Here is an 11,675-nt window from a genome sequence, read left to right as displayed (position 1 = left end):
TGCAGATTGAAACTCCCTCGCTTTACCCTCCTCTTCCCAGTGCGAATGAGAAACTACGGTGGCCACGAAAAACGTGAAGGACCCAATCTAGAGCCAGTGTTTGGTTTGTCTGTTCTGAACTACTGTAGAAACATGGCAGCCTAGAGATGATAATTATTTTCAGGTTATTATACACTAGTAAAAAACCTATTTCTGCAAATAGATCCTCCTAAATGTTAGACATTGGACTTTTAAGGGATGGGCCTATGAGCATGATGTGTAACATCATAAATACTGTAGTTTGTAAGCCAATCCCGGTCCAGTATGCAACTTTCTGTGATGAACTTGAAGCCTTCAGTTCACATACACTGAGAATGGACTTTACAGTGAGGTAGAAGACATCTTATGTCCACCAGGAAAACATATAGAAGCCTTTTTAAGGATTTTAATGTAGAAATTGTACTTTTTTGCAGAAAAACAGAGAAGGATAAAATAAAGAATAATTTTATTTTAATCATGACATTACAGTATCCCTGTAATGCGCACTGTCTTTAATTCTTTTAAAATGCCATATGACTTTGCTGTCTCTAATCAAATTAGCAGCATGTTTTCAACTTTAAGTGCTGAGATTTTTTCTTTTATGTTTATTTAAATGGCTGCAAACATTGCACTATTGCATATTTTAGGGTGAGTTTAGATTAATTGTTTGATTGATTTCCAAATTGAGTTTTAAATGGGGGCATCCGGATAGAGACAGTTGAGATTTTGACCAAAATCCTGGATTCTGGTTTATTGCTATTCAGTCTTTTCCTTTTCATGTTTTTGTTTTAGCTGTGATAGAGTAATTTCAGTAGAATGTATCAGTATATCAACATTCCTCCTGAAGATCTGTATCAAAACAAATGTTGACCTACATTTTATATTTGTCATCTTACACCTTTAACATTACCATAATACAAGTATTTGCTTGAGCAGTGCTAGTTTTATTTAGCTTCGCTGGAGTTTAGTTTTGTGAATTTAGATTCAGTTTATATGTTGATGCTGCTGTTTAGATGCAGTGTTTCTGTGACTTTGCAGGTATTTAATGTGTTTTAAGTATTGTTTGTGTGTGCGTGTCTTGAATTAGCCACATACATGCATTTGTGGGCTTGTCTGTTTGTTGACATGCAGAGTGCTGCACACGTGTCAGGGGGAAGGTGTCCACCGCTACACAATCAGTATCGGCCCCTGCTCCTTTTCACTGTGGTCCGGCAAGTGAGACTGAACATGAGGTGCAGGGAATTGAGGTGCATTGATCTGTCCTCTGCAGCGTCTCCCTGGACTGGTGAAATCATTAACCTCACTGGCACAGACACAGGAAGCAACAACAGAGTATCTTTGAGAGGTTAATTAAAAATAAAAGCGCAAGGGGGAAGGGCAGGGGGTGTATTCACCAGGGAAAAGTGCGCTGACTTCCAAATGAGTTCACTCCAATAGCTTAGTGGAAATGTTTGTGATCAGTGTACAGTAAAATATAAAGAGTGTCTTTTTTGTTGTCTTTATGAAACAAACTGGGGTTGAACTAAACGTTATTGATATTTTAGTTTTTAGCTTTTAGTTATGAAGAACAGAGGGAAATTAAAAAGGCAAGCTCCTTTAAAATCTTAAACTGTTAATGGCTCGACTGCACAAAGTAAGATGCAACTCATCCGTTTTCAAATATGCTCAATTATTTAAACGATTTTCCTGAAATAGATCAAGTGAATCCACATGAAAGCTACAAACTTGAGTTGCTTTGAATGCCTAAACATAACCATAAAAGTGTAATCATGCTTTAGTTGCTATCAACTGATATTGTATTGCAAGAGCAGATGTTCTAGGAAAACAAAGAAATTTATGTTATTAACATATTGCAAGTTGGGACATTTCTTCATTATGTTAATAAAAAACACATTACATTACTCCCAAGATGTATTTGCTGTTGCATATTAGTAGTATATAATGTAATTTATAGGGGACAGGCATGAAAAAATGCTCATTCTTGAAGCCCATACAGTGGAGAACATTACACAATACTTTTTGCTTTCTCATTTTACTACTTTTCAATCACTTCTGATAACAGTATGCTTTGAAGTAAATGCTGAATACTGCAATCTGGCAACATCACTAAAACAAACTCTAGGGCAAGAATGTCGAACAATCAGACAATCATACAGCTTGTAAACAAGACAACAGTTAAGCCAAATTATCTAAACCACTTTATATAGATGTAAAGAAAAAAAGAGAGTGAGCATTTTACTTAGTCTTACAACGGTTTGGGTTGTCATTTTGCTGCTTGTCTTTGTTTCCCTTTCAAATAAGTTTGTCTTACTTAAAGGGTTGTTTTTGTCATTTGTACCATCTGGCTTGGTTGTAGCAATGTCACTGTGTTCCCACATATCAGCAATTCATCTGATGAGTACTATGTTATTTTTACCAAAACTAGGAAAATAAGACCTAAGTTGTGATAAACCAGAATTCCCCTTCAAACTAAGGAATGGACCATGATAAAGATGATGCAACTCATTCATTGTCAGCTACTCCTGTCTACTGTATTTCAATGATTGTCTTGATTTTATTAACTTTTTCAGTGAAATAGTCCTACTAGGCAAAAGCTATTTACTTTTTTATTTTACATGTGAAGGAGGGACAACAATTATCAATATACAGTGAAATGTGCCAAAGGTTTGGTGAGCATGCAGTTCTAATATTCATGTTAAACGATATTTTGACCTATCACAGGGCCCTGAAGGTGGTATCAAGCTGTGTAGTTGGACCTAGGACACTGAGAAGAGTGAACAGTGGATCCAGCATCCCAACCATAACCACCGTCCTCTTTGCCTGCACCTACACACAACCCTCCATAGCAGGATATATTCACTTCTGTCTAGAATATCACCAGCTAACAACACGCTAACCACCTACAGCCACCTAACAACATGTCAGGCAGCTTGCTGCTCGACTCACCAAGCAACAGCCCAATAATCACCCTCAGCTACCTCGTAAAAATGCAACAAAGACTACACGTTAGGCTAACTAGCAAGATAATGGAGAGTAGACACATCAAAGAAACATATTTAAAATGTTAAATAACAGAAGCATGGACTGCGTAAAAAGTAATGCAATATTCAGTGGACTTGTGAAAATGTGTGTCCTTTGTATCGCAGTATATGATGAGTTTCTATAAGTGGTGCTCGCATTATAAACTCTGTTATTCACAGAACAAGATTATCCTAATATCTACTCATACAATAACCTCAAAATACAAGCAATAACATGACCAGACCTTGTCCAATGAAATGCCATTCAGCTGAGAGACCCTCAGTGTCTGTCAGTTCCCAGTAGGTGTGACAGCTTCAAGACAAACAGCGGCTGATGTTTAAATGTCAATAAGATGTCAGATCAACCCATGTGATGAGGTTTGCGAGTCACCATCGATAAGGCCACTGTTGAGAAATTTTGGACTATTTCAGCTCCATGGGACAGTGACACAAAGTGAACCGAACATTTTGCAGACCTCGTCGACAGCGATGGCTCGAGTTCTGCCTGAATTCATACATTCTTTATGAATTTGTTATTGAAAAGTCTCATTATGTTCATCAAAGACATATTGGGACCAACATTTCTTTACCCAATATTGCGTACAGTACAAGAGACATTATTTAAGAAGGCACTTCATTGGATTACATCCACACACAGCAATGAGTTGTTTTATTAGCTCGCTGCTGTTGTTTACAGCATAAATAGGTTAGGTGTTTGCAATTGTGTGAAAATGTGATGTGGATCATCTTGATAGGCCTGTTGAGTGGTGTTATTGCAGTCTGCGGTTCCTGGGAACACTCGGGAAATGATGCTCCCCCTGTCAGTGCAGCAAAGCCTCTCTGCCTCTGGATCTATGGGTAATTACTGGGACTCTGCTGACTCAGGACACACACAAACCCACATGAACACAAAAAGCCCCTACACACGTGCAAACAGCTCACATATAAACACAGACAGACACATGGACAAGCCTACACCAGATCTCACACACATGCAGGAGACTTGCCAGCAGAGCAGATTGTATTGCTCTGGCACAGACCGTACATGGGATTTATTGTTCTACAGACATTTCTGAAAGGCCAAAATACATGCATTATTTCGAGCAAAAATTAACTTAAGTAAAAGAAAATAAATTAATTCATGACCTTGATATTTGTGATCATGGAAGGTCAACAGGCCATATAGGTATAGAGCAATATTCTCTATTTAACCTTTAGCACTCAATCTATGCATTTTGAGTCAAATCCATTCCTCTCAGAGTCAATTCTTAGTCAAAATGAAACATGTGCCTTATATACATACTGATGGCATCATAAATGAACACAAATCTGTTTTATTAAGTATTATGTAAATGTTATGTTTTTTCTTCAGTATGGAAAGTAATGCCATTGAATGATGTCTGAACTCCAACAGCATGGCGTTTGATGGTGCAGATTCATCCAAATATAAACAACTTTAAGATGGAAAATTTAGCTCAGGTGTGGATAACTCACTGCGGAGTGAGTCCGAGTGCAACATGGCACAGACACATGGGTGTCAAATGTAAAGGGAAGGGTCAAGTGTGTTTTATATGGCCTGTGAAATCATAGGAAAACCACAGATGCAACTAAGTGACAGTCATGTACTGAATAGCAAGGAAGGCCTTTTTAAGTTTTAAGTCACCAAAAATGTCTACAAGAAATAATTTGTCCTAAGCACAGTTCAATTGTTGAGTCGTCAACCCTCAACTCTCCCTGAATTTGTACATTTGTTTGCAGAATTTGGCCCATTGAATTTTTTGTAATCGGCCTATTGAAATGTATTTAAATTGTCTATGATTACACAAGCTATCCCAATTGACAGTTTTTTACAATTTACAATTGTCATGGACAATACAGTTCTTAACTTAACGTATTCATATACAGAAATTTGCTGTGTGTTTAAAAACCTTTGGAAATACAAGAAACCCTCACAACCTTTAGTCTTTGTTTTTACTGTGTCCCAGAACATATATAATACAACTCATAGGCCAAATGATGGCATTTCTAGGCTGCCCAACCTTTCCTGTTTGGCATGCCAAGCCAGGGCTAGTGAATATGATGAAACCCTGCAGACAGAAAGAGTAAAAACCAAGCAAAAACAGCCTAGGGTTATCCAGATATGTCTGTGCCTTAATGGGAAACGTGCACACTTCTAGCTTTATTCCTCAATGCCTTTTGAGTTTAAAGCGCCCTTCCTTTGTCGCTACTCATTAGAATTTAACTTTAAGATGATAACATTAGTTTTAGCCCCTCACTTGTGGGAAATATTTGTAGGAAAATAATAATCTTTTGGATTTGAAGTAACAGATTAACCATCTTCCATGGCAACCACCCACGGGACCTCATGATGCCTCAGTGAGAGAAAGCCCATCCCTTTTCTGAGATGAAATAATTCCCAGGTTTATTAGCCTCTGGAAATTGGCTTCAGTGGGAGGCGGAAAAACAAATCATTTGAATACATACCCGGGTGTCCTAATGTTCATTTCAATACTGTCACTTAGAAGGGGGGAGGGAGGAGGGACAGATAGACTCCATTGTGCTGCTGACAGGATTGGCTTTGTGTGTGATGAATGGGGCTGTCACAGACGGTGACAGGTTTGTGTTCAATACATGTGGATGTACAATACGCTCTGCATCCCGTGACAAGCTGGGAGGCTTTTTGTCCCGATAATCTCCATATCGTTTCATCTCCGGCTGCTTATGGTGGATGTGGTCACTGAGGGGTGTGCCATGGCCGCTGCACACAAACTGTCGATCCTCTGGAAGCAAAAATGGGACACAAAGTTGACTGATGTGTTCCAGTTGATTCTTTTCCCTCGTTTTTAAAGTCACTGAGAGTCTGTGGAAAAGGCAGATTGGAGTTTCTTCCTCTACAGACAGCAGAGGCCCGGTTCACATGTATCTGAGGTGATCTGATCACAAGTCAGAAGGCCCAGAATACAGGATACAATGGCCCAAAATTGAAATTGGTTGGTTGGTTGAAATCTCGCTAAGCTGTCTTATAAAAGTAAAGGGTAATGCACAAACCACATACTTTATGTAATGAAATGTGAGGTGAGATACTAAATATCAGATGAGCACACGTGTGTATTTTTGCTGTTTAACAGCTTTTCTCACAGATAAAATCAATCGTACGCAGGGCAGCCAAATCCTGTCACATGTGTTCACTTGAGACACATGTATCCACATCTGGACACGTGGCTATAAGACACAAACTGCACAGCGGCAGAAATCAGAATTGAAATTGATCCTTTATTGGGAAATTGTGTTACCTCACAGTTGCTCCCATTCTAGAAGAGAAATATATAAGAATAAATAAATTATAAAATGTTGTATAAGATACAACATATGAAACATAAAACGTATATAAAAATATGTGCATTATACAATAATGTATATAGAAAAATAGAAAAGTAAGAAATATGTAAAGATGTGCTCCATACTACAATATATAACAACAGTGTAAATAATAATGCAGAGAAATATCAATATGTATTTAAGTTAAAATGTGCAGTATAAATGCAGCATTAGTGCCATAAACAAGCTAATAACTGGAGTGTTTGTTTTCTTTTAGCACTAAGTGGCAGACATGTACTGCAAAGTGATAGAATAGATAAAATGCTATAGACCATTAATTAATGAATCAATATTGTTATACATTTTCATTAATGTGTGATGTTAGTAGTTCAGCAGGCTGTAACTACCACACCTACTGTAGATACCTGTGGGCAATTGTGGCTAGTTTGAACATGCGAGATGAGCCACACCACTGATGTGCGTTTCCACTTTTTAACAAGAGCATTAGGACTCATAACATTATTGTAGTTTCCTCCTCTCTCCCCTGCCTCTTCCACTTTAATTCAGAGTAATATAAAAACTGAAGGTCTTTGGCTCCGCCGATTTATGTTTCACCCAACCAGTAAGACTGTTTCTGCTCCTACAGTGGCTCCTTCTACAAAAAAATATATGTACAGGAACAAAAGGAACGAATCAAAGAAAGAGAGGAGGAGTAATGATGGCAGGGGATCTAAATGGTTCACACAAGTACAGGCAATTTCACATTTTCAAAAGGATTACCACTGACACTATACTGGGTAGAAACATCAGCGAACCAGTTGAGTTCATTTAAGTTTGCTTGATTTTGGCTTAGTTGTAGATTCATGCAACTTTGAAGTATGAAAAGTTACAATGGTAACAACTGGGATGCACATGAGAATCTAGGTGATGACAGCAACAATGCAGAAAATATGGTAAGAATATAATAACATACAAAAAATGAAATGGAGGAAATGGAGAAATTTATTAAAGTGGCTCTGAGGCAGGAAATAAAATCATAGAGGAAGTGACTGGGTTTAAGTAGGAGGGTGAATGCATGCATGTGTGTCTCTACAATTTGTAGTCATGCAGGCAGACAGAGTTATATGGAACAGGGAGGAGAGTGAACTTCTGAGTTACTGTGGAAAAAAAATTGCATAGGTCAGTTCATCATACAGCCAAGAATTCTATTTAAAATCTAAAATCTTTTAGATTTTAATGGACATTAACAGTCAACAGTACAAAAACTATTATATATTGATATATATTGTGATATCGATGACTTCAACTGTCAGTGTTTGTGCATGAGTGAGGCAGTAAACTATTAACACTAAGTATGACTCAGTTGCTAAAATACAACAGAAAATGAGCTGGCTGTTAATCTGTCTTGATGCTGATTTGAAAAATAAAACACAGAGACTTTAGGATTGACACTACGGGTGACGCAGGAGTTGTTCTCCATGGATTCATTCCTCATGGTTGCGATGGAGTGTGAGCCTATTCTTAATATTTATGAACTACAGCGACAGCGTAAGTTATGAACACAGATCGGGCCAAGACCTCGCTTAGTATTTTCACTCCCTTAATATTTATGCTTCCCCGACATTTTTTTCCTATTGCTATTTTTCCTGTTTTCCTGTCCATTAAAATAACCTGAGAAATGAAGGAGGCCAAAAGAAAGTGCATGAGTGTTATGGGAGAAATATAAGACACAAAGCTTTATAAAAAGTTAAATCATTAAATATCATAGTTTTTTTTCCTGAGTGCCTGATTGTCTAAATACCTGTTACATCTTTTCTTTAGATGTTTTTTTATGTTTGATTTAATGCTTGATTATTTGTTATAAAACGCATATAATCAAAATATGCAAGTATCAGAATGGAGTTTGGTGAGCTAGATCTCCTGGAAAGCATTACAATTACCCATTGTTATTACTGTATTTGTATGTTTTACAAGAAATTAGTCATTAGTATCATTACAAGAACTCCAGACAGGTCTGAGGTTTCCCAAAAGCTTCTGACATCACCATGACTCTAAGAAAACACATCATCTGGCTAATGCTTTAACTTTGGAACTTCCTACACATTATTACTGGGCTATTTAAATATTTCAGAAAGAAAGGAATCTATTCCCACTGACTTCAATTTAAATCATCTATGAAAAACATAGGGAAATAATAATGATTTAACAGCTGGCTAAGAACATGTTCCAGTAAGTACTGTACTGCACCTCAGCTGTGATTAGTTTAATAGCTTATATTTCACCTTTGTGGACACATTCACTATTCCTCCATGAAGCGCATCACAACTGGGCCAAATAGCAGCTCGCTTGCCAATAATTCTTAGTGTTTGTTTTATCCTGCTGAGGCAAGAGGTGCTTTCTGCATCATGACAATTTGTATTTCACATTAACTCTTAATCACAGAAAAGTATATTACATATATTTTCAGAACGATTCAAACCTCTGGCACTCATGTTGCCCTGTGTGGGGATCTAAATGTATATCATTCATATGGGCACCCAAGTAGGCCAAACAAACGCCAGGAATTATCACAAATCATTTTTACACCTGTTGGAAGTCTAATCTGAGGGTGAAAAACTCCTCAGTCTTACTTTTCAACTCAGTTTCAGTGGATACATCCAACGTACTTTGACATGTGGCATTCAAAAGTATCGGAAAGTGTGTCTACATTCAGACATATGGCACGTTAAATTGACAATGCTTCCGTAACATTGTATAAATGATGTACAGGAAGCAGTTGGTACTTTATATCTTAAATTTATGAGCAGTAAATAGTTGACACCACAACAGTGGTGGACTAAGGCTGTCTGAGGGCCAGGAGTGTACAAAATGAAAAGGGCACCATGTACATGTGGTGGGACACCAGCATGCAGGAAGTTGCGTAGTAAAACTGTTTTATTAGTGACTCAGATTTAAATTATAACTACTAAAACACGCAAGGAACAATGAACTTTTTAACAATTTAGAAGCACATAAAGGCCAACACATTTTCTAGCATGTATGGCAGTCTACAGCACGTGGCACTGCATCACGCTAGAGGACCGTAGAGGACACTTCACCAGGTTTTATTTACCATAGGGGCAGCCGAGAGGTGTAATAATTTACAATATCATATAGCACAGATATATTATTTATGTTAAAGCGGAACTCCTTATAATTACGTTCAACAGTCTTTTCACTTATAAATAAATATCACTCTTTCTCTCTCAAAATCAACGTGTCTTTAAGAGTTTTGAACATGTTAAGCGGTTTTAAAACCACCTGTGAGCAATGACTGTATATAAACAGTTATTGTTCATCTGTGTTATCATTACATTTTATTATAGCTATGTTATAAATCATTAATTATATATGTATACATATTTATCATTTGTGAACAATTCATAGGAAATTATAACTTTTGATAAATACATAACACATACAATACATAAATGAACAATTAAAAAATCCAGTCTAGTAGAAGGAAATGTGAAAACATGAAATGCACAATATGGAAATTAATATTCTCATGTTTCAGTGAGAAAGGCAGGCAGATGATCAGAGAGAGTGAGCAGAATTATTGGTCTCTGCTTTATATACAGACATTGGTAAATAGCACGGAATCCATACAGATATTAAGTGTGACAGTATAATTTATTTATAAGGTACCAATTTAAAGGCATCAAAAGGAGCATAAAACAACCAACCAAGGTCATTCACAAAGCAAGTACATCTACAATACAATGTGTTGGCCTTAGAAATAAGTATAATTTGTATATGATTTACATTCATTCATCTCCTGATATTGAGCTGCACATTATCCCCAGATTCACCAAACGCCTCCTGTGTTTTGTTAAAATAAGGTCCAGCAAACCAACATTTCCACAAGCAGACAAGGATGAGCACTCATCATGTAATGTTTAAATTCTGGAGGTTTCCCACCGCTATTGATTAACTGCGAGTGAAGTATACACTCTCCTTTCACCTTTAACCTCAACTTTAAATAGAAGATAACACAAACTCAATCACTTCATCCCCCCATGGGGATCATTCAGTAATAATCAAGGACAAATGATGAGGCAATGACCACACTTCACATCTATAACATACTTTGGAAATTACCTCATATCCTGATTAAAGGTCATGTGAGATTCTGTGTATCTTTATATCTGGATCATAAATTTTCCTGAATGCTTGAAAAGTCATGCTAACAGATCCACCACAGACTTTAATAACCAGCAATGAATGCTACACAGTAAGGTTGAATACTAAAAGTTTGGTATTAAAGCTGATATAGCTGATGTTTAGAGCCTGTTTTGTATCTTTAAATGACATTTATAACATCCACTGGAACAATATTTACACAATTCTGCACTGAAATCCAGACTTATTAAAAAGTACAGTGTTTGGCAAAATGACCTACAACACCTTCTATACTTAAAGAACTATTTGACCAAAAAGTATGTGTGGGTAAAATTACATTTTGGGCTCTTTTTCTGCAGCTGTAGTCAGTAAGAGACCTCCATCATCTTAAAATCACATGAAAACAAACATCTAATATTGAATAAGGGCAGAAAATAAACATGATATGGATATAAATCAGTCTTCTGACTGATATTCTTATTTTCTGCAAGCAAGTTTGTTATGGTTGGAATACTCAAAAACGAACCTCTGCTCCAAATGACATCAGAATATTAATTTGACTTTAAGTCAAAGCACCCCTTGTTTTCCTTGTGCAACCCAATTAAGCATCTGAGGTCTTACTGTGTACATGCTGTCCGTGTTGTGTGTGTTTTTACCTTTGTGGACTTCCCAGAACACGAAATATGGCATACGCCCCTGCAAAGTTCTGCCTCTCAGCACTGGATATGCACTTATTCTAAAGATTGTTTGACCTTCCCAGTGGTCGGCTATTACTCTCCTGTGAGTCCCCATCACCTCTCCCGACCCCCCCATTTTTTCCACAGATGGATTTTTTGTTGCATTAATCCCACAGATCAGGTGGGTTTTGTCAGCGTGTTAAACTTTAATACTTTGGGTCATTTATCTTTACGGCCAAACCCTGGGTCTGTCAGCAACCAGACGAGCTATTTCCTCATTTGGTTTGGGAGCAAAGTGGCGCAGGCGAGAGCAAAGGGGGAGGAGGGGGTGGTGGTGGTGGTGATGGAGTGGAGTGGATTGGAGGTAGGTGGGGGTGGAGGGGGGTTGCTGCTCACCACCTAATGAAATCCTGATGTGAGGAGGGAGAGGAAGACTTGGTAGAGGGGTAGAAGGGTGATCTTGGAGGTCGCGGCGCCACAC

The sequence above is a fragment of the Morone saxatilis genome, unplaced genomic scaffold (genome assembly GCF_004916995.1).
Source record: "Morone saxatilis isolate NCDOM2014 unplaced genomic scaffold, NCSU_SB_2.0 Contig22, whole genome shotgun sequence".
Lineage (NCBI taxonomy): Eukaryota > Metazoa > Chordata > Actinopteri > Moronidae > Morone > Morone saxatilis.
The sequence above is the reverse complement of the archived record's forward strand: the minus strand, read 5'-3'. Positions refer to the sequence as shown.